The 24,903-nt window shown below is 41.9% G+C and overlaps 1 long non-coding RNA gene across 1 annotated transcript; it reads right to left on the bottom strand.

Annotated features, from left to right (window-relative positions):
* Positions 1-7,882: 7,882 nt before the first annotated feature.
* Positions 7,883-23,657, bottom strand: LOC111224089. The gene is made up of 3 exons (XR_002665206.1): positions 23,467-23,657; positions 22,669-22,722; positions 7,883-8,333 (listed from the first exon to the last, which is right to left on the bottom strand). It is a non-coding gene; the product is annotated as an uncharacterized LOC111224089 (long non-coding RNA).
* Positions 23,658-24,903: the final 1,246 nt, after the last annotated feature.

The following is a 24,903-nucleotide window of genomic DNA, read 5'->3' as shown; positions in this document are numbered from 1 at the left end:
TGGTCGGGCAAATTTGAAATCAACGAATAAAAATGGTTTCATTGTATGAGCTACAGTTATTCAAACTACTGCAGAAGTATTAATGTTGTGTTGTTAGCCAACTTGATTACCTTAATGGCATTGCTTTGGCTTATGGTTTTATTGTCTGTCCTTTTCTGGTTTTTGTCTAGTACTAAATGCCATGAAGTCATCCTATTACAAAATCCTCATTGTGCTATCGTCATTACTCATTGTTTAAAGTAGTTCTGCGCTGTGATCAAGCTATGTGACCTTTTCTGCTGGGCTAGTAGGGATATGAGAGGTGGAAGTGGGTTATTGAATGTGATTGAAGTGCAGCCAACAGAGAGCAACAGGATCAACCTGAGTATTTCCCCCAACAAGCTGGACTAATCTGTTGGTTGGACCAGGTCAAGGGATTAAACGCGTGGTGTTCAGCAACCATCCTGTCTGACCTCAATACACTTAACCTGGCCTAGTCCTTAAGACAAATCATCTACCTGTTCAGAGGCAGAAAGTTAAAGCTGCGAAAAGATGCAGGAACTCACTCTATAATAGAATATTTAAAAGGCCCATTTGGGTGTGCAGTAACAGATTTCTGTTTATATATAATATGTGGAAAATTTATTTTATGGATAAATATCAATTTATGTTTTTTGTAAATTAAACATAATTTCATCCCCTGTAGCACACCAGAACCTTGGCCCAGCTCTTCATTCACCACAAAAACAAGGAAATCATAGTAGTAAGTAGTAATAGAGTTATCTTTTGGGCTAATTTTAATCTCTGAGCCATTGTTACAGAGAGATCAGATCAGATCATCTTCAGATTATAAGAGGGAAAAAAAGAGAAATTATTATTTTGTACTTTCTGAAATGTGCAACCTGTAGATCAACTCCTCCACATTTTAGTTATGACTTTGAGATGCACTGTGTATCTTTACAAGGAGACAAGGCTGTATTGCTTTGGAGCTCTGGAGCTAAACCAAGTTATGTGAATAATGCATCGATCCAACCCTTACAGTATCACAGCCCGCTGGTACAGTCTGCATGACTGAGCACAAACCCAGTGAACTTGGAAATCTCTGCTTACACTCCTGGGAGAGATTATCCACTCACAAACCCTATTTCAAATGCAATGTCATTTCCTGACCAAGGAAGACCAGTGAAATAGCCAGACGTTTGACTGGAGAACCTGACGGCGAACACGCCCTTGTGGGAGACTGCAGAGTCTGATGGGCGGTAATGTGGACCATGTGCTCGCAGAGGGCAGGACGGGGCTGAGCTGGTCCTGGTCTTCACCAGCAACTATTGACAATTTCCTCAAGTATGCGTGAGATGCACACAGAGAGGGACACTCCCAGATAAACACACACATGCGCACACACGCACACATACACGCATACACACAGACACACTTTTTCCATTCAAGTGAAGTTGTCGCATGCAGCTAGAATCAAAGGTCAGCCTGTTCTCACATGGGTGCTGCATGTGGTGAGCAGACACATATATATATATGTACACTTGCATACTATCTATCTATCTATCTATCTATCTATCTATCTATAAAAAAAACTGGGCATAGCTTTGTTCTTTCTTGCTGAACCTTCCTGCTTAAAACACTAGAAAAACTGCCTGTGGTCATGGGCATGCATCCAAAGGAAGACACGAGAGAATGGGTTCAGCTTCCACTTTTTTACTTGAGTTAAATTAGCGAAAGCTTGGAGGTGGCCTACATTCACTACTTACATCAAGAGGAAAAAACACTTCTGAATATCTGTATGTTCGAATGTTAGAAATTAGAGTATAATTTATTTGTCATTTCCTCTCCTCCCATGTTCCCCATTGTCTGGTTGTCTTCCACTGTACCTAGAAGTGCTAGTAGGAAAACGTTGTAGTATGTTTAAGATTTCATATTTTATGAATTAATGTCAAGCTGTCTGTATGTACAATGACATTTATGATACTCAGATCCAAGATAGACCAGGACAACTGAAGCTAAAGTTAAAGCATGGAGCCAGTTAGCTTAGCTTAGCATAAATGCTGGAAAGAAGGGAAACAGGTAGCCTGGCTCTGGCGGAAAAAGTGTGTGTGTGTGTGTGTCGGGGGGGGGGGTTGGCGATTTTATAAGGGGCTTTGGGTTGGACTATATCTTGGCTGGGCACAGTTACTTCCTGGAGTCGTAGACGTGTTTGTTGCCAGGCAACCGGTAAGGATTCCATGGTGATATTGATCTTATGATCTAACTCTCGGCGAGAAAACAAGTAAGCATGTTTCCCAAAATGTCGAACTATTTCTTTAATCTCATAATGTGATTTCACCTACTCGTGCTAATCATGTAGCCTACTCAAGCTACATGACAGTAATCTATCTATTATAGTAATGTGAGAGTAAGTGGAAAAGTATCGCTGAACACTGTCTGTCTCTTAGAAGTGATTGTGTCCACGGTTTGCATGCATGTTGTACAAGCTGAACTGTATCCAAAAAAGAGCCAATGTTTGCTGTCCCTCTCCAAGTGCTAATAAGCAACAGTAGCTTAGAAATCCTAGACAGCCCCACTTTCACCAGTCTCCCTCTGCCTCGCTCTCTCTCTTACAAGGGATTAAGTTGTCAGGTTACATTGAACTCTGAGAGCCCTCCACCCAGACAAAACCATCTTAAGGTGCAGGCTGTCCGGTTATTTATAACTCTGTTGGGTAAGCCTCCACTCTCTACGGCCCACTTCAGCGCATTGACATGTATGGGCCTCTGTGTTCGGCTTTATTATCAAGGGGAACACATCACATTGGCTGTCTTTTTTTTTTTTTCCACGTTATATTGAAAAATTGTGTGATACTACAGTATATCTACATGTTTGTGTGTGTGTGTGTGTGTGTGTGTGTGTGTGTGTGTGTGTGTGTGTGTGTGTGTGTGTGTGTGTGCGCGTGCCCGCCTAGCACAGCCGTTTAACAAGATTGTCTGGGCACTACTGCTCAGACTTTCCGAAGAATTACATAATAGGCCTTCACTGAAGAGCACCAGACTGACAAGAGCACCTACTGACAGAACGTCTCCTTGCAGGCTTAGGCGTTTCCCGCTCGTCACTCGCAGCCATCCCCCCCCAATGAAAAAAAAAAAAACAAATGGGTGTATTTTAGCCTCCCCTCTGTTCCTCTTACATCCACAACCGTAGCGCTGACGTTAGTCTACCTAGAGTCATCACTTTCCTTTGAGCAGAGTCACTGTGACCTTACGCAATGGCACTACAATCGACCACCAATAAGAAATCCTACACCCAATCATCGGACAAAGCACAGTCACACACACAACCCACACAGCACACGACCTCACACCACACCACACACAGATTGGAAGTGAAGGGTGCAGGCAGCACACTGCAGACACACAATACTGGTCCTCTTTCCTTTTGTTACCACTGTCCTGCGTCCCACTCTCACTCCCTTTCCCACTTTCTCTCTCTTTCGCCTCACAGCCCACCTATCTGGAACTACCGTCTATTTTGGGAGCTCAGTGCCGGCCAAGTATCGGCTGCAATGTGTAGAACACATCACGGGTAGGGGCCCCTTTGAGACAGGATGCGTTCTGGCTTATGCACAGTGGTGAGTGGGTGTAGGCTACTTTGTATGATCTCTCAATCTTTGGCTGTACATTGGTTTCAGATCAGATTTGAAACCTTTTTGTGACACATTAAAATACATTTTTTTATCTTTGATTTAGTATTAGAGAACTATTCTGTTAGATACAATGGCTAAAAAGCTTTGGTGCTACTCCAACCTCTGCTTAACTTAGCCCTGTTAGACTCACACCTGAGTGGATTTACACCTGTGTGTTTCCACGTTCAAAACATTCATGAAGAAATAAACAGCTATTAGTTAGATAAATTTTCTTTAGCTTTATACGAAGGCTGAACAGTTTTTGGTGCCAGTGCTATGCCCCTTATACAGTAGGTCCTCGTATGATTTATGGTCATCTTCATAGTACAGTGAAATACGACAAAACCCTCGAAGACAGTTATTGATTGTTTCAATAAATGACTTTATTCATTGTCCATTTATCAAAGCAGGGCAGTCCCCCCATAAAACAGCTGCATGAGACAAAACAGAAGACCATGGTGATAAATCTGCATTTAAAACAAGACTATACAACCCTGAGAGAAACAGCAGAGAAAAACCAGGCCTCATCACATTTCAACAGCTGACATTTCTACAATTGCTTCTCAATTCTCATGAGCGGGTTGCTGACATTTTTGTGCATTTTGTACATTTTACTATATCAAGCAAGTGAGTACTCCCATTAAATCAATGTAGTTATTTAAAAAAAATCATTTCTTTTTTTTTTTTTTTTTTACTCTGGCTACTCATCTGTGAATAATGTAACTTTATTTAGATATCATGTAGAGACAAGCTGAGAGAACCAGTTGAAAATGCTGATGTATGGCTTTCACATAGTATCTAATGTGTCTGTAGACCATAACATTTTTTTTTAAAACTGAGTAAAAAATATAATCAATTTACACATAAATAGGCTGTATTAGTATATATTTGTAATATTAATATATCACTAATGATTTCTACATTTTTCTGAGTGCTCGTTTCATTTTTCTTAGTTTGGTTTCCCTGCAGCTTTACACTTTGTTACATTGCCAAAACAATGACAACAATTTTCTGAAAAAACTTTACGCTTACGTCTCTTTTATCACTTATCTTGCTTGCTACTCCCTGTTTGCTTTTTTTCTGTTCTATTTAATGTGATTCACAGCAGAATTTTTTTTTTTTTTTTCATTTTTCAAATCAAAACTGTACAGCTGTCGTCCAGACAGAGCATTTCTTATATTTAGCTTTGTGGGTTGTGTAATGGTCCCTGAAATTGTAGTTTTTTAACAATGAGCCAGCAGCTCCAGACACCATAGTTTACCTCTGCATCAGCTGAAAAAAAAAAAATTGTATTTCTCACTTCAGCTAACCAAAGCTCTGCCACTGATATTTTTTTCCTTGGCTCGACCTGGCAAAGGCTCCAAGTGTGAAGCACTCAACCAGAAGTGCCTTCATTTTTAATAAAACTTGGATAAAATAATAAAACATAGATTTTATTGGAGCGTTGTGTTTTCATGAGGTGACAGTGCACTTGGGACCTCATTAAAATACACTTGGAGAGGGAGACCATTCTTCTATTTCAGCCTACACCTAATTTAAAAAAAAAAAAAATGACGCTTTGCATCTCATTTTAGCACATGTGGATAAGCTTCACTTCCCCGGATTTTAAATGTCCTCAAGGAGCTACCACAGATAAATCAAGACTTTTCATATCTTATAGCAGACCACATTATAGGCAACACACAGTACAGCTCACTATAAGATGTCGCCATCAAAAGTGACACCTGGCAGATTACACTTTTCCTGTAATGTAACAAACTCACATAATCACTTTTGATTTTGTAAGTCACAGTAAAATATGAGTTGAAACCATAGAAACAAGAGTTTGAGTTTATAGATTCACAGTATGTGTCTATTCACTTTATCACCTCCCAAATCAGAAAACAGTGCAGTGGAACTTGTTTCACAGCTGGTGTTTTTTTGTGATATGATTTCTTTTTTTGGGTGTCTTTATAAACACCAGGAAGGATTATGATGGAAAAAGTCCAGACAAATATCATCCTGTACCCGACATGTTTGAATGCTGTCGATAAACCAAAGAATAGAACCAAATAGGAAATCGGTTACTCGGTACACACAGTGTTATTTGATAATACAAGAAATTTTCAATAATGAAAATTTAAGGTTAAACATAGGTCAGACACCAAAAGTTCATTATTTTTTTATACTTACACAACCTAAAGAGCTTAAAATACATCCCTGATCAATCCAGTTATCTGATTACCAAGCTTCACTTGTAACAGATTAAACATTTCTAAATTTTGTGTTGAGTAGTGCATTAGTGCGGGGTGTGTGTGTGTGTGTGTGTGTGTGTGTGTGTGTGTGTGTGTGTGTGTGTGTGTGTGTGTGTGTGTGTTTGTGTGTGATCTCCTGATTTAGTTCCTGCGTGCTTTAGGCCACAAGATGCACTTTTCCCTCTGGGGCTAAAGGTCATGGAGGATTGTGGGAGCACGCTGCGGCACAGGCTGCGGTTGCGTCACCAACAGTATTGAGTCAGGTGCACTCCCAAGGATCTCACTGCCAGCTGCCGTCGAGGCAGGGATAATCTGCCTAAGCAGCTTTCACATGATTTCACCCACAGGGAAGAATTTAGGGGAGGTTTGTAAACCTCTTCAGACCTGGCCTTGGAGCTTCTTCCTGCTTTGACTTAAGAGGTGAACAAGGGCTGTACAGCAGACACTACACCAGAGAATACTTCAGTCTCAGAAAACCCTCTGCTCATTTGCAATTTCTTCATTCCTGCTCTCTCTCTCTCTCTCTCTCTCCACACACTCACTCACACACCACACACACACACACACACACACATGCATATTGTCCATTAGCTCTTTGTTCTCTGCCTTTCTATTTCAAAGTATTCCTAAAACACATCACCTATCACTCCATTAGCCATTACCCTGAAAGCACCGCTATGAGACGAATAAGTGATAAGGAACATTAGATCAGATCTCATATAGACGTCCTCAGAGAGCATCTCCACAGCAGATAGAGAACAGAGTTACATTTATCTACTCGAATAGACTGCAGGAAGTTTCTCTGACCTTCTCTGCGAGGGTGAGATGAACTTGAACAGATGAAGTTAATCTACTAACAGCCAGGGGTCAGAGTCAGTGGCCTGATGTCTGATGAATATACGCTGTGCAAAGATGGTATTACATATTCCAAAGGGCATTGGCAACCCTGTCCTTGGAGAAAGAACTGTCCCAGTGAGTCCTTTCTGTCTAAGTAAATCTCTGACTTTTGATAGCATTTCAGATCAAAAATTTAAAGTGAGACATTAAGAAGAAATTGAAACAAACAAAAAACCCCCAAAAAACTATTCCCCAGGGTGGGGAAAAAAAAGAAGCTTCAAAATTGAACAAAATTGAAGTCGAGAGGAGACTTAAAGCTTTAAACCCTGGCCCTTCAGTTGACTACTTATTTAAATTGGTGTATTTTTGTCTTCACAGATGTGAAAAAAATCATAGGATCTGCTTTTCCTCTGCCTCTTTCTGGATGTCTTATCTCTCACTGAGTTCAAGCAGCCCCTCAATAGCTGAAACAGATTATAGCCTGCTGAGCTGTTTGTGCACTAACTAACCCTCAGCAGCTGCCTGTCTGATGTTGATTAAAACATTGCAATAGTGCAAAATCTGCTATTAGTAAAAAAAAAAAAAAAGTATTGGTTACATAACAGCAAACTTTAACTTAAGTACGATAGATCTTTTTGTACTGCAGACATTTTAATGTCATAGCATGAAAAGCACAGATTACTGTGACACCTAAACGAGTCATTGTTAATATTATTGGCCTCACTTCACCTGTGCTTTTCTATATTTAAGTCCATGTGCACAGCCTGCTTTGTGCTTTTACAGTGATTTGGAATTTTAACCAAAATCAACATAAACATTGTGATCGTTTTAGTCCATGTTTAAGTGGCAGGTACCTGAGGAAATAACTGCGCTACAATACCATATTGTGGTGCAGCACTGGTCACAATCTCATGTTCAGATACGGTAAATTGCTTGAGTAAGGGCTTGCTATTACTGCTCACAGAGCAGCTCACACCTTAAGAAGATTATTGTTTATGTTCCCCCTGGCAGTATAATGTATGTCTCCAACAGGAAGTGTGTTAGGTAAGTCCATAAGCCCAGAGCCTGGAGCACCTAACATGTAAGACTGAAGCTCCAGTCAAACACAAGGAGACTGACAAATGTCAAAAACAAAGTACTTATACAGTGATGTAATTTAATGTTGATTTAATCTTTGTGATAATGTTGTAAAAAGAGACATCCAGGACCTTCATGTTGTTAATCAACATTAAGAGATCTCAATTCAGTAGTTTTACTGAGATGTTACAAAAGCTTAAAATGCACAAAACACACAATTTTTTTTTTTTTTTTTACTAATAACACATTTCTTCTTCTCAGTGTAGCACAGTACAAAATTATACCGCCTCAATTCCAATTTCAAATGCTTGACACTTAATAATAAGGTCTTTGCTGTAAATAATAAATATATTATGATTGGGGCTGTGTAGGCTGGCTCAGCACTCCTTTGATGATGTTCCTCTCTGTTTGCAGCAGCTGCCTGTTCGTCTCTTTCTGTGATGCTGTTCTGCTTTCTCACCTTGCACAGCTGGCGCAGCAGCTGGCAGAGGCACAGGTACAGGCCACCCGAGTTTAGTGGCACTGGTCTGGCACATCTGGGTGGGGAAAAAGGGAGGAAATGAGGGTTAGATGCACATACTCAGGCATCGAAATACATAGTAGCAGAAAACTCAATGGTCACATCCTGTTGGGTCAGGTGGAGTCGTCTTACTGCAGGTGCTTCTCCTCTCATGCATCTCAGTCTCATGCATCCCTCCTTCAACAATCTCTTAATGCACTCACAGGCCGATTCCCTGGGAGTGGATCAGGCAGGCGAGTCACTGACCTGAAACAAATCTACAGAGCACACAAGGTCAAGGCGTGACCCTTATATGCACTGTTATGGTGCATTAATGCGGGGTACTGGCAGTGCTACTTGAAGAGGATGTACAGGAGAGAGAGTGGAATAATCCCATGTTGGTGTTTCCCGTTTGTGTGTGTGTGTGTGTCTGTCTGTCACTGGCGTGATGGAGGATTGTAGGGTGGAAGGGGATGAGGAAAAGGTCTGCCAGGCAGAAGGACATGGAGGTAAAGTGGAGCAGACAAGAAGATAAGGAGATTGGGGCACGGACAGGGAACTAGGAGCCAGACCACATTTAAGGTAGTTGATAAAGAAGATGATGTACTTCAGACAGGCTGAGGAGGGAGTCTGCCCAGTTCTTGGTTCCATCTGTGGTGTTAAGTAAGAGCTCGAGGAGTGAAAGAAGGCAGCCAAGAGCATGTGTGCAAAGGGAGAGTAAGCCGGGGCATCTGGTTTTGTTAAGGCCCCAGAACATTCCTTCCCTCTGTTCGACTCTGGCTGGCAGCTTTTAAAGGGACACGTTCGCACTCATATCCTGCTCGGGGCATTGCCCTCTCTCTTGAAGTTTGATTTGTGAGTGCTGAGGGTCACAGACAAGATGTCTGTCTGTGTGTTTCTACGTGTGCTCTTCTGCGTGACATTACAGAGGAGAAAAAGTCATATGTCTTTCATGACATAGAGTAAAAGCTAAAAGCAGAGGCATGTAGATGACAGCAGACCTCAGCTGTCAATCCATTTATTTAAGTGTTATTAGTTTGGGGGGGGGGGGGGGGGGGTTCCCACTATTCATTAAGCACACAAATACAGATCTCATAAAAGTGACTTTCCACTATCACCACTAGCATATGAGAATTTTTCCTAAAAAAAAGTATCAACAATGATAACGACAAAAGTAGAGCCACTTTGTCAGGGCTTTGATGAATCTCAGCCTTCAGCTTTATTAGCTTCAGCTGTGATTACTGATCAACTGGGCTCCCAGCATTAGTGGACAGTTTCTAAACTCCTTCAGATGTTTGTATGTCAACTCTGAAGAGATTATCTTCAAGTGAAATTTCACTGGAAAATTCTGAATTGCTAAGAAATCCATTTCAGATGTTTGTTTTCCTTTAAAATTTTAACAAGTAAGAAAAAAAAAAAAAAGACTTGAATATGACTGCTGATGCTTGACTAAAATGTGTTTTTGGGATGATGCAAGCCAGGTGAAACTTACAATTGTGCCAACACTGTAAAACATTATATGACACACCATTAAAAACAAACAGTAAACTGCACAGCTATCATAAATGCTAAGCCTAAATGACAAGAGGCGAGTTGCTTTTCCTTGTCTGTTTCTCTCTTGAATAATAAAAATATGAATCTATAACAATAAGAAAAAGCTGTCAAGTGTTTTGTCCCACTGCAGCATTTTTATGTTATGTTACATCACTCATCATATTTAATGTTATTAAAAAATTCATACAAAATTTTAAAAAATTACAGCAGTAAATAACAGCAAAAAAAAAAAAAAAAAAAACTGACGGAGATAAGTCCCATGATGCAATACTTTTGTTACATGACACAGCAGGTGTCATGGTATGAATCGGAACACATGAACATGCTGCATTAAGTGACAGGGTTTTCACGCAGTGAGGGGACCGTGCTCATTATTTTTCTACGACGGTCAGAAGCTGGATTTGATTCTGTCGTTATCCGCGTGTCACATTCCTCGGGATGGACGTGTCTTCAGTGCAGGAAAGAGCCGACCACAACAGTTCTTCAGCTGGCAGCTTTAGTTGGTACATGAGGACATAAAGCTTGCCAGTGAAGAACTGCTGTAGGTCAGCCAGTAGTGAGCACCTTACGGCCAACGTCCACTTAGACATACCACAGAAATACGGTCAGTGAAGTCGAGCATAGTTTATCCCGAGAGGCACATTTTGAAGCTTTGATTTCAATCTGCTGCCCACTGCCATCTGTAACTGAAGCTAATAGGATGAGACACCTGTCAATCAAGCAAAGGCACCTCTAAACATATATCTCCTTTATGAAACTAATTTTCTAAACCACCACCAAGGCACAAATTAGCGAGTTAAAAAAAGTGTTGTGTGAATATTTCTCTTTTGCACTTTTGGCAAACAGTTAGCAACCATTACTTGTGCCTTATCTAAAGGCGCTTCCACATTGCCTTCAGCTTTTGGCTATGGTAGTTGCTGCTTGGCACTCACACATACACACACACACACTCCTTCTCTCTGTGCTAGCGTTAAGGGGAACTTGTTGTGGGAAAGAGGTGAGGAGGTAGAGAGAAAGATACAAGAGAGGAAAAACTCTATAACATTCTTTTGTCCTTGTTTGTGAATACTGCGGTTTACAGAGTCTTTAAATGCACACGCACGCATAAACAAACAAGCTGCGTGTGCACACCGGCATGGAGCTAGCCTGCATCAGACATGCCAGCCTACTGTTTTAGCATTCTCTCTGCTTTAGCTCTAATTGAATACAGAAGTCTTTGCTAGCTAGATAGCTTGGCCTCTGGTTACAGCCTGGATCTCCTGATAGAAAACAGCTCTTGTCCCGTGGGGCAGTTCAGTTTACAGCAGCCATACAGGGCTGAATGAAGGAATTTTTCCTTCTAGTTTAGATACTTCCACTCCCTTGGGTGTGTGACTGCTTCACTAACATGTCAAGTATTTTGTTATTTCACCTTGAGAAAACCCCCACAAATTTCCACCCCAATGACTGTCAGTTTAAGAAATGTTGGTAGAAGCATGAAGCCCTTAAGAGTAATGACACGGGGCCAATTTGGTCCATCAACTTCTTTGCTATGAAGTCGTTTTGAAAGTTTAACCATGGCCTAATCAAGTGTTAGAGATTAAAAGTGACAAGAAAACCCTTTATGTGATGTACCACTTTAACATCCCCTTTCAGGCGGACCCTGTGTAATACTTACGAGTAGCCCAGGATTTGTCTTGCCTGGATTCCATTCAGCTGGACTGACTTCAACTATTGCAGTCAGTCAGTCTGAAAAGCCTTTCCCTAGCAGCATTTTCTTTCACAGTTCAAGGACAGGACTTTGGGCAAACTAGCTCTCAGCAGCACCACGAACCCAACAACCCCTAGAAACTCAACGAACCCCACGCTGCTCTGAGCAACAGTGGAAAGCTCTGGACTGCAGAGACACACACACACACACACACACACATACACACACACACACACTCTCACTCTCTCACTCTCTCTCTCTCTCTCTCTCAATGTGACCGAGACTAGACCGAGAGAGAATCCTGAATGGGTTGTGGGCCTTGATCTTATACTGAATCCAGAGGGATCCATTGTGGGTGTGTAATATTGGAGATGAGATCCAGGGCAAAGGCTTCACTTTTGTTTTCATTGAACAAATTTGTAAGGAGGCACCTGATAGCGCCACTGGCCTTTTGTTAACAGCGAGAAGATTGGTTTCTTCTGGTGTCTGCCAGATTGTATTTAAACTGGCAAGACGATTACAGTTTTACACAAGGATGGAAAGACAGGTAAAGAGATAAAAGGTATAAGAGCAGAGAGGAAGGGATAGCGGAAAGATCAGCGAACACTAACAAGGTTAGAGATCAGCACTGCTATAAGGAAGCAAGTAATAACTCTAAATATGACACAGGATGAAACGACAAACGTCACTCTGGCAAAACACCAGAATCTAACAATTTCTAAGTTCTGCCTGATACAATGTGCAATATATTTTGAATCAAATTGCCCGCCAACCCTGGCTAGCAGAAGTATCAGCTGTACGCTGAAGCATCTGAGTGAAGTTGTAGCATTAGCTAGAAATGTAACATTTTAATGAGTGTTGTCCGCTAGTTTCAACGATGAAGCACACATGCACAGACCTTACGCTGCAGTGAGCAAAGAAAAATAAGTTATGACACCTTTTTCATTATCTGTGTCAATTTTATTACAATTATTTTAGCCTGACATAATCTGCAGTCACTGGATGCTGCGGCTGCTGTAGCTTCATCTGCAACATCAAATCAAACATCAAATCCTTCAGCATTAAAACCTGAATGAGAAAATTAAACGCTAAGTCTTGTTTTCTTTACTGTCTGGACATGCAAGGCTGAAAGGGGAAATTGAAAGAAGCACAAGAATGAGCAACAAAAGGTGCAAACAAACAGGACTATATGAAATTAATTTGCATCCTCATCGTACACCAACTACATGCATTGGTTGGGTTTTCACATAGCATAAAAAAATGAGGTTTGCCTCTGGCGAACTACAAAAGCCTGTTGAGACAGAGAGCTGCAGTTTTTTTTTTTTCCTCGTAAATGTAATTTTCAACCCCTATTATTCCTTAGCTATGTTCTTTCTCAGCTCACGATATGTTAAGCATGCACACTACACGCACACAGCGGCCATCCCAGAGTTGAGAACACAGTGTACCAGAGGAGTGATTTATTACACAGAGCTGACGATTCCCAGGACAATTACAGCCAGCCTAAGCAACAGGCTGAAAATGGCTCCTCGGAGTTTGTACGCACAAACACGCAAACACACAAGAAGCACACAGTGCATGTGTGTATGAGTGATTCAAGAGCTGTGGGCAGTGTGCAAGTGATAACTTAAGTCATGGAGAACAAGGCCTATTGTCCGCATTACTCTTAGGTTAACATGCACACCGAGAAACATCCCATATATGTTTGCAAGTGTTTTCTGCTTTCCCTGAGGCAGCTCAGGGGACAGACGTAAATATCTGTTAAGCCCCAAAGGCAAGGACAAAAGGTGTGCTTAGCAATGATGGGGATGAGCTGGTAGTGAACTTGTGGTTGGGATGAGGTTAAATGTAAAATCTTAAAAAGTAACACTTTAACCACAGTGCTCTAAAACGCAAAGTCACCGTGACACCTTTAAAAATACATCCTGACCTACTGACACTTTGCAAAACAGCCAAGTGTCAACAAACCCTCCATACGAACGTGATTTGACTTCACACAATGAGCGCTCCCTCAGGGGCGCAGGAAACACCCTTACTTGTTTCCAGTACAACCAAACTTGTTTTGGGGGTTCGGTTTGAGCTGTAATGGTCTTTCTCGGTGAATTTCACTGATATCTAATTGCTGAAATATGACTAAAAAAACACATACTGGACGGAGAATAGATTAAATCTATGAATGTTTGCCAATATCAACATATCCCAGAGGGCATGCAGGGAATGACTTGGCCAAGACAAAAGAATGGGAAGCCCCGTGAATCATTTGAAGAATGCCATTTCTAATCCAAAATTGATTGCAAAAGAATGTATGCACTCTGTATTGTGACATTTGTACAGTTTGAGTGTGAAAAAGTGGTAACAGAAGCTCAACGTTTCTCCTGCAACAATTTGATGGCAAAAAGCTAACGTGGGGGATGCCAAAAACTACCACACAAAGATGTAAGCCAGACTGCATGCTGTACGTAACTGTAGGGCTAATACTATAGTGAAGTATACCATAGTTAGCCAGGATAATCTTACATGTGTGCTTGCTGTGTTATGAGGATGAGAGCGGCTTTGCAACAGATTCTGGCAAGTCTCTTATCTTTCCTCCAAAGGCATCAACAATATCCATTTCACAAGCAGCATCATCCGGCCCTCGTCTTTTATGGCATTGCAGTAATCTAAATTATTTTCCCTTGAAAGCTGTGAGCTTGGCAGAACAGCTAACATTAGCTTTGTTGCAACAACCTTACGGCACACTCCAGAGTAATTGGCTCAATACCAGCGTAACAATCGCACATATCCAAGTCCAGTTTGTCCCCTTCATAACAAAATAAATGTTAATACACAAAATGAATTTGTTGCATTTGTAGGAATCCAGTGCTCTGGCATTAGGTTCTCCCAAGCAGAACGTTCATGGGAGCGAGGATTTTAAAAGTGAATGTCCTAAAACATTCAGCTTGTTTCTTGGTAAGAGAAAGTTAAAAAGTATTGCCTGGCAAACATTAACAATGTCAATGTAGACTACAAAAGTAATGCAAAACATGCAGTCCAATGAAAAATGGTCATTATTCATTCAAGCCACCTCAAGCCCTTGGTATAAAAATGCCTCCTTTACTCCAGCATTCTTTTAGGATTTTGTGAGACTGTGCTGAACAAACAGATGACCATCGGTGTGACTGGAGACCATGCAGTTCTCAGTTAAATCAAGATCCTGGCATAGGGTGCCATTGCCCCAACTTTGAATGGTCTGCACTTGATCATCTGTGCACCCCACAACCCCCATAATCCTTTTCCCAAGGCCATGGCAAATTGCTTTCAAGTCAAGAGTGGATCAATATATTTGACAGTGCTTTCCTCTTACAGCCTTGAATGGGATTAGTGAGTACAAATGGCAATGAATTTCAAGAGAGATATAGATGCAAAAACACACCCAAGCAAACATTGTTGAAGTGTAATGCTGGTGGAGAGGCATGCTAAGACTAGCACTCTGTCAGAATATGTTCATCATTCATACTGCGGGCTTCTCAAAATGACCAACGTGGGGGGGTGGGGGGGTGAGTGTGTGTGTGTGCGAGGGATGATGTGTATGCATGAGGCATGTGAGCGAGCAAATGTATGCATGCATGTGGAGAGAGGGGGGTGGGGGGTGGTCCACACCCTGTTTTATAGGAGCGCAACCAGCTCATTCTCTCACAACACACATGCACACCATGTGAATTATGAAATGCCACTTGACACTGCTGACAGAAAATGAGTGAGTGTGCATGTGTGTGCGTACATGCATGAGCCCTGTGCATCTACAGTATATTGTATAATCTCTTTTTGTGCCCACAGCTGCTGTTTATCTGGATATGAATTAATGATTCAAAATGAAACCCGGAACATGCATCAGGCGTTCTCTAAACGTGGACTGAGGCCCTGTAAAAGCCTAATGCGTTCCTCCATAAGAGGTTTTGTCAGGTACAGCTGTTTTCCTATTAGGAAACATCTAGTAATGTCCCAAAGTGCAGTAGTAAGAAGGTTTCTTCTAATTTGGGGGCTGAGGGTTGGGGGTGAAGGAGAGGGATGCAGAGAAAGACAGGCAGTTAGGGTGGGGCCCATGAAACAAGGCATAAACAAGTGAGTCAGCCACAAAAATACACGTCAACCTACAACAACCTGACAGCAATTATGCCATAGTCATTATCCACACACTTGAAATTTTGCAGCAGCCTTTGATCCCAGAGAGCACAGCTTGTTAATGCACTGATTTCCTTGAAGTGCACGGTGTTATTTGCTTAAGGAAGAGGTGATGTGAACTGGCAGGAAGTCAGCAGGTGGGAAAAAGGAAGAGGAAATGGTTCTTCCAGTAAAGTCTTGTAGAGTGACCAGCAGGATTTTATACTGAGCATCTGGGGCCAGGAATGCATGGGAACAGTGTGGAGGCTATGTGTGTGTGTGTGTGTGTGTGTGTGTGTGTGTGTGTGTGTGTGTGCGCGTGTGTGTGTGTAAAATAAGAGAGAGTTGAGATGGTATCTGCCTCAGTGATGTCATAAAGTAAGAAGCAGACAACCTGGTCCCGGTGTTGCCACCAGGCACAGATGAGACAATGACGCAGCATGACTCTGAATCTGCGTGTGTGTGTGTGCGTCTGATGCAAGCTTCCTGCGAAGGACACCAAGTGTCAAAGTTTTTTTTACATGCACGCACACATACACAGACACGAGAAGAATCAAATCATCCTTTGGAAAATATAACTGAACAGGAAGGAGAGAAAAGGTTTCTGAGACTCTGAGAGACAGACACGGAGGGGTGGAAGTAAGGGTGTGAACGCTGGGTAAAGGGGCCCAACATAAAGAAAAGATTTGTGTGCTTCGTCTGGCTGTCATCTCTCTTCCTACCACTGGGAAGAAGTGTGTCAAAGAGTACATTGTTTCCCTCTATGTATCTGTTTGTGTCCATCCCTTGCTCTGGCTAAATGCCGCTGTAGTCCCCATGAATTCATCCTCCCTCTCTCTCTCTCCCTCATTCTGTATATATATCCTTTGTCACCCTCCCCCTCTAACTAGCAGTTTAGTTAGCCTGCTGAAAGACAGGAAATGCCTGAAGGGCAAATGAATAAGAAGTGGCAGCTGCCCATGCGTGGTGCGAATCAGGAAAATCTCCTCGGTGTCACTCGTTCACCCCACCCAGATTTTTCCAATGATCAGTGTCATTTTCTTCTTTTTACTTTTTAAAAACGCAAAAGCTACTTGCCAGAGTAGTCAACAGCAAACAAAAAAAAAGCTCTATCCACCCACTGTACATTACTTGCCCAGTGCCAAGCAGCAGGCAGTCACTGTTAGCGACTAACTGGTGAACATAGTGGAGCATTTATCAGCTAGAGGGCCGGATATTTCCTTCAGGAGTTGGTGGAGACCAAAAACAGAGCTAAAATAAGAGTGAATATTGGACTTCGATTCATCAGGTGGCCACAGAGACTACTCCAAATGAATGGTAATGTTACTCCATATTGGACGTATAAAGAGGCAATTGTTTGCTAACAAGTTTGCCATATTAACTGATTGATGGCAATATTTCCCCAAATGGGCAAAAACAAGTTATTGCAGGTTAAACCTTAAAGGGAACAGAACACAGCCACAAAGTAAATGTATAAATATTGACGGGGCTGTGGAGGAGCAAACTTTCCTTTCTTCTTTGTCTTCTTTGTGTCTAACAGTTGATCATGTACTGTTAAGTGTTGTTTAGATGTTTTATTGCAGAAAAATGAGTTGGTCATTGTTTCATTAGCGTTTAAACTCAACAGCAACTCAACTACCCACTCAAGATCCACTCAAAATTCAGGGAAACTCAACAGGGGGAAAAGCTGGAGAGGAGCATGGGTTGGGTTTAAGGACCGGGTGGAGCTGAATCTGTCTTTTGTAATTGACTAATGGCTCTCTACTGGACATTATATTTTTCTCAGCCAACCATACTACGCTGACCAATGCCTTTCACATTTGGTTCCTGATTTTATGAGCTAAATTTCACATTCGATCAAAAAGGATTAAGAACTGCGTGTCTGTCACACCGACAGAAGGTGAAATGAAAGCTGATGATGGTTTGTTTGTTCAATAAAAAACTGACCATTCAACCATAGACTCATCACACTCTACTGGACACTGTGTGTATGTGTCTGTAAGGGGCATGACTGGGGTATGCTGGACTTAAAAAAAAAAAAAGAAAAAAAAAGAGAGAATGTTTGTATAAGTGTGTGTATCTGTGTGTGAGTGTGTTTCCTGCTGATCTGGCCCCAGCTGTACCCAGATGGCCTGAGAGCACAGAGTGCTAAGCTAACAGAGACGAGAGCGAGAAAGAGACATTCACCCTGAGTTAGTGAGCTGGAAGAACATTGTGGTCTGACACCCCACAAAGAATGACACCACCTCTACACTATTTACCTCATGGACCAAACCTCAGGACACATAATAATAATACAGATCCGCATTTCATCCATAGAACACGCAGCCAATTAAATGCCCTCTATTACACGCAGCAGGTATTTACCGAATGGACTGTAATTATTGGCGCATTTACTCAGGCAAAAACTAACCAGCTCGAGTCTAAATGGTCTTTATTTTAAGTTACTTCCATCCTGACATTTTAAGGCCTAATTATCAGTTCCCTGATAAATTCTTTTTGGTTCTACAAATCAAAAAGAATAACAGTGGCTAGAAGTACCTCACACATTTCTTTCTTTAATTACAGCAGACGAGACATCACACCTAGATTAATGAGGTGTGTGTTAATCTGTCACTTTTCTTTTCTTTTTTTTTTTTTTTTTTTTTTTTTTTTTTATTAATTGGCAAATCCGTTTGTCTATGAAATACCCAAAAAAAGCAGAAGACATCTCTATCTTGTTTTGTGTCTTGTTTTGTTCAACTAACAATCCAAGACTCAAAAATATTCAATTTCAAATTATATAAAAACAGGAAAAAAAGTAGAAAGGTGTCATTTGAGAGGCTGAAACCAGCAAATACTTGACTATTTTGCTCAATTCAATAACTTATTACATTGATTACCAGAATATTTGAAGATTAATGTCCTGTCAGTTGACTATTCATTTCTGGTCTAGCTGAGACCAATTCTTCAGGATAGGCATGTGTAGTTAGTCAGTATACTGATAACAGCAGTGTAGTTCACACTAAAGGAACCATCTTATACTCACCATGAATCTGAGTCTGTCTGCAGTATACTGAAGAAGACCCCTTGTTCAAGTAAACTTCATCCTAATAAATAATTTGTACCACAGTTTTTGGAACATCTACCTGTCTTGGTTTTGGTCTCCTTTTAGTCTGTCCTCTTCTCCACCCTCGCATCTTCCCCACACTCATTTCTCATGCACTTTGTTAAGCCCGCTTCTTATGCCTTCCGAGCTTTCATTTTCCTCCATCTCCCTTTCACCTTCTGTGATCTCTTTTGTCCTTCAGTATCATCATGCACTACCTTCACTTTATCCCTTTCTCTCCTTCTCCTCCTCCTGCTCTGCTCTCTCTGTGTCTTTAGGTTGGTCAGTTCAGCAAGGCCGAGTTACATTCCTGGGATGCCTGCTACATATGGTCCACATTCCAGCCGGTCTGCCGAGAGGCCCACCGCTCCTCACCGCTGGCCCTGCAGAGACCAGCCAACAGCTAAGTGTGCTACAGCATTGCTTCAGCCTAAAATGATCTCAACACAGCTTCAGTTTAGCTCAGCCTGTACCTGCATGAGGTTAGACCTTATTAAGCCTCACCAATCAAAACTCAGAACTGAAGACCCAACAATGACATTTCATTTAGCTCTCTTCCTTTGCATACAGGCTGCTTTGGTTTCTTTCTCTGTATATCTTTATCCTCAGGCTACTAGCTCTGTCTCTATCTATGTGTGTGTGTGTGTGTGTGTGTGTGTGTGTGTGTGTGTGTGTGTGTGTGTGTGTGTGTGTGTGTGTGCGCGTGCGTGTGCGTGTGCGTGCAAATTGTACAAGCCACAATAGGCACTGTTCTTTAACTAGGTCACCTACAGAAAACTGAAAAACTAAACCTGGCAACTGCATGTGCAACCTTACTAGAAACTTCCAAATCATACCAGGATTACTCTACCAAACTAGTGCAGGTTAACTCATTATGCCTGTATTTACCAGATGAAACAATTCATCTGATTTTAGTGTTGCATTGTTGCTGCTACAGAGAACTTTTCCAGTGGACAGGCACACATAGTTCAGCATGTGTTGTCCATATGAGTACGGGACTGGTCTGGTAAACCACACAGCCCCGCTTGAGGAGTGGTGACAGTCTCTCTCCATATGGAGCACTTACAATATAGTGTGGGACGCATTTGGAATACTGTTAGCGCTGCTTCACCAACTACTATATCTGCAGACTTTGCCATACGACACACACCCTCTCATCCTTGTCCCGTGCATGTGTGCACATGCAAGCACAGACAGAGAAGGATGTCTGTTTCTCCATGAGATGATACCATGAACGCACCGATGCACAGCATGACAACACCTGCCAAGGAGCTCTGGTTTTCTTAACCAGATGCAGACACACACCTTTTCAGCCCAACTGGTTCTGTTGGAGGTTTTTTCCTGGTAAAAAGGAGTTTTTCTTCTCCACTGTCGCCATGTTCTCTCTATGATATTGTAAGGTCTTGGACTTACCCTGTAAAGTGCCTTCAGATAATGCATGTTGTGATTTGGTGCTATAAAAAAAATGAATTGAAATTAATTACAAATTCTATACTAATTATGAGCGACATTTAAATATTCAACAAACCATGCTTTATGCATACTAAAGCATGAAAAATGTTAGCCTAAGCTAGTCAAAGTTATCCCTATGAGGCTTTTTGGGTGTGTCCGTAAAAATGTGCAACCTCACTGCAGCTACCGCATTTCCTCCGCAGATCCTCCCCTCTCTGATTGGCCATCAATAACAGTCAATGTTCAGCCCTGCTCAATTACACCAAGTCACTTGATGGGCAGGTCATTCATAACCTTAAGTTGGCAGCGGAGGAGTGACTCATCAAATGACACATTTTTAAATTCTATGGTTCTGATCAATGTCAGCAACACTGACGGGGTAAAACGGTTCCAGATCCTTCTGTGGGTATTTTGGAAAGTCAAGTAAAAGGCCTGTTTGTCAGGCTAAACCCTTCCCAATTTGCAGACCCACAAATATACACATACTGCATAAAATATAGCAAATACTCAAACACACACACGCAAAGATAAATGCATTCATATGCACTAAAAATAACAACTTTCAGGATGACTTGACATTTGACTCTAGATAATAAGGCACAAGGACATTAAATTACTGCCACAAACACCAGATTCCAATCTTTCTTCCCTCTTACATGCCCTTTCTGTGTGTGTCTGTGTCTGGGGAGTGGCGCAATGGACGTCACTGCTGGACTGCTGTATTAATCACATCTAGCCACGCAGAGATAACGACAGTGCCGGCTAACCACTAACACACACATACGTAGTTCAATCAAATGTGGCTAAACAATCAGAGCCCAGACAAAAGCAAACACTCAAACAAGATAGCAAAAGGGAGAAGGAGGAGAAAGAGGGTGGAAAAGAGCTCATATAGGGGTAACTTCTTAATCGTACAGAGTGGTACACTATTCTGTACAGTATGTAACAGCAGTGAATAAGGATTTTATCTGACCAGCAATTCAACTGAGGATTTATAAAGTCATTAAATTTGTCACGAATCAACAATGATTGCAGCTACTGAGGCTGCAGATTCAGTTCCTTTTTACAAAAAACATGACATTGCTGTGGACTAATCTGGAGCCCATTTCATGCAGTTACAATCCTTATAAGTTCACTATGACGCTGTTAACAATAACAACAGTTTCACATCCTTTTTTTCATACCAGTCTTTAAACGCTTATAATGTTCCATTGTAACCAAAGTCAATGAGGCCTTGTAAATACATTATCACACTCCTCTATAGGCGAAACTAGTTCTAACACAGCACTTCCTGCATGGAATGTGGGTGGGGCGTGTACTGGGACTCTGATGTTATAACCACTGAGGTTAATTCTTATTTAAAAAAAAAAAAAAAAAAGAAAAAAAGAAAAAAAACAGCCCAGGGCCTGGACATTCAAATGGTGGCATCCTCATAATCCAGATGTGTCCAGTGGCCCAGACTCTGACTGGCCTGCAGCATCATGTATAATTCACTATTCATAGCCAAAGAGAGGATAATTACAGCAGGCCCAGCACTCTTGAGGAAAGGGTAGGCAGTGGGGGAAGCAGAACTGAACCCCGTGCAACTAACAAGCATTTTCCAGAGCATCTCCAGCCTGAAAAGTACATTGTCTTTGAGACATCCCGTCAGGACGAGGAGGAACGAAGAGGGGAGAAAAAAAAGGACATTGCTACTTTTTCAATTTGACCAAGTAAGCTTGTCAGGCCCTTAGAAAATAAGCAGCAAAGGAAACCTGTAATGAATCCTTCAGAACTACAATCTGGGGAAAAAAAAAGGCATTGGCCAACAGAAGTGGCCATGATTTACACAAGGTCAAACTATCCATCAGAAGCTTTTATGTCGTGCAAAGATCAGAGACGACAAGGTCTGAGCTGGCGTTTGGCTGACATAGATGGGATGCAGGTGGAAAAAAAGCCATTGGTTGCTGAACAGAATGCGAAGATGGGGAGATACAGCTCGGCAGCCAGTCCTCACTGAATTATAACCAGACTCAATGCAGTTTTCGACCAAAGAATTTGCGCTTTGGAACCTGAGTGTTGATAAGTTGTCCTGTGTTTACCCACAGCCTTCCTTAATGTTGAAAGCTTTAGACTGAGATTGCATAAGCAAAGGTTCGAGAGCTCTGAACACCGCTTTTAAGATTACATAACCCCTGCCGCTAGAATTCATAGAAATTGGATTGGGGGGGTGGGGGTGGGGGGGCAGAGTACATAGACTGTCTAAACTTGCAACAGGCTGATGAGCACAGTGCAATAACCCGGGTGCCGGAAAAAAAAAAAAAAGGCAAGCAACGGAAACCAAAACAGGCAAATGTAAAAAGTTTCAAGGTATAAAAACTACAATATACAACAATATGTCACATGGATACATTTCTTAAATTTACTGTTAAGCAGCATTCCACAGGTTGACTCAAATACAACCCTTACCTCCATCAATTAACACCTCTGCAGACTCCTGGAAGTAGATCCTGATGGTATGACCTAAAGTTGATTAAAAGACAAGAAGATCAACTGTGGGCACCTGGAGATACTGAGGGGGTAAAAACAGCACAAGACAAGCTTGAAAGGGGAAATGAATGACGCGGAGAGAGATAGAGAAAGAGAGAGAGAGATGGGGGGGAGAAAGAGAGAGAGGAGGAGGAGGAGGGGGCAACTCTCCACATCCATGTTGCGCTACAAAGGGTGGGGCCTTGAGGAATTCACTCTATCTGCTTTCCTCTCGACTTAAAGCTTATCTTAATTAGACTATACAGGGTCAGTCTGCCTGTGCACTCAATTATGATTGAGTTAAACGTATCGCAACACTACGGAATGACTCCTCGATATTCTCGGACAAGTCGAGCAGACTACTGCTAACGTAGACCCAACTCTTACGCTTCCCCGTCCTTCCCTGCTGGATTTATATTCATTCAACGCCCAAACGTTCGCCTTGCTTTTAAGTCACACCCTCCCCATCATTTTTCTAGTTATATCCTCGCACTGTATCGTAGGCAAATACAGAAAATAAAGATTTTACACAGGCCTCGACTGACTGACACACCACCAGCAGCGCCAGATCAGTCCGTTTCCTCACTTTTGACTCACGCTACATCTTCATAAAATGATAATACATGACAAAATACCTTTTAAGATCGCACCGTAGCGCGCCCTGTTCTGTGGCCTTTAAATGTCACCTCCGCTAAAAAAAAAAAAAGTTTGCAAAATGTATTTGACAGTCGCACTTACTTTGATTCAGGTGAATCCACTGGCTCCAACGAGGCACTTGTCACTACGGTCATACTATATCAAATATGCGCAATTTGTGCCGCGCTTTGGTGAGGTTTGAGGATTATTAGGCTCTGTTCGGACTGTTTCCCCCACGCCCAGTTTGCCTGTGGCATTCAGCAGGGCTGGCTACTGTAAAGTTGCCACGTCCGTTACATTTCAGACTTATGAAACCAATACGACCTCCCAAGCAACAAAAAAAAACACACCCGATTTACTTCTTAACTGCGTAATATTCCAATTAATCTGGGCTACTGCGAAGGATTTAAGCTAAAAGATGCGCACGTCAAGATGGCAATACATTTGTTATGTAATATCTTCCTTAATGAAAATGACTGAAGAGATTCTTTAAAGCCGTTGGCAGATATAAGAGTCTCGGCCCTGACTGGCCACTCTCGAGGAGACACAGTCGGTTTTGTAATATTTTTCAGTGCAGAAGCCTCACACAGACCCTCAGCCACACCTTAACTCTCAATCAATTTTTTTTCTGACAGTTCCAGAGGTTTCGACGAGACGCGGAGCCCGCAAGTTCACCCTGACAAGCCTGTCGCTTTGTGTATCTCGAGCACTCCGCTGTTAACCTTTTAAACCTGTAAAAAGAGAAAGAAAAACGGTCCATTCCGAGTATCCGGTTGGCCGGTCCCACCCAGTGCTGCTCGCTGCTTCTCGGGGCTCCCTCCCCGGTCTCTCTCTCCGGTCCAACTCCTCTCTTCAAACCGGCTTCTCACTCCGATCAGCTGGCAGGGCCGTGACGTCAACACACAGCACCGGCCAATCAGACGCGAACCGGAAAAATCACTGCTGACGCCCACCGTATACGCAGGATGACGATCAGGTACATCGACCAATGACAGCGCAGATCTCTGTGAGAAATAAGGCGGACACTAGAAATGGTGACCAATGGCATTACATCCGCCCATGGGAGGCGTTTTATCCTCTGACCTATTAGGTGTTGGGAACTATTATGTGTGAAGTGTTAGGAACTTTTTCAACACCAGTAAGCTGCAGATGAAATTGAAATTATAGATAGTTGAAGTAATGAAATGTCTTAAGTTGGTGTTACTGTAGGTAATGAAAGGCCACCAGTCAACACTTCATAAAGTCAACTAGTTTTATTACTGTTATTTTTCAGACTGTGTCACAACAGATGTCAAAGTCAAATGTTGGCTATTGTATTGTTTTCAAGTCAAGTCAATTTTATTTATACAGTCTAATCTCTCAAATTTGCTTTAGAGGGCTGTATAGTCTTTAAATAAATTAGCCTTAAATACTCAATTCACATTTCAGGTAAAACTCCCCTGATTCTTTTCTCAAGAGTCAGGTTCACGTACAGTATAAGGTCTGGTGCTGAAGTACAACCAAACCTCAATCCTTTATTGTCCTTGGACGTCACTGATT

Source organism: Seriola dumerili, unplaced genomic scaffold (genome assembly GCF_002260705.1).
Source record: "Seriola dumerili isolate Sdu_G_001 unplaced genomic scaffold, Sdu_1.0 BDQW01000122.1, whole genome shotgun sequence".
Taxonomy (NCBI): domain Eukaryota; kingdom Metazoa; phylum Chordata; class Actinopteri; order Carangiformes; family Carangidae; genus Seriola; species Seriola dumerili.
This window is presented reverse-complemented; position numbering and strand designations above follow the sequence as displayed.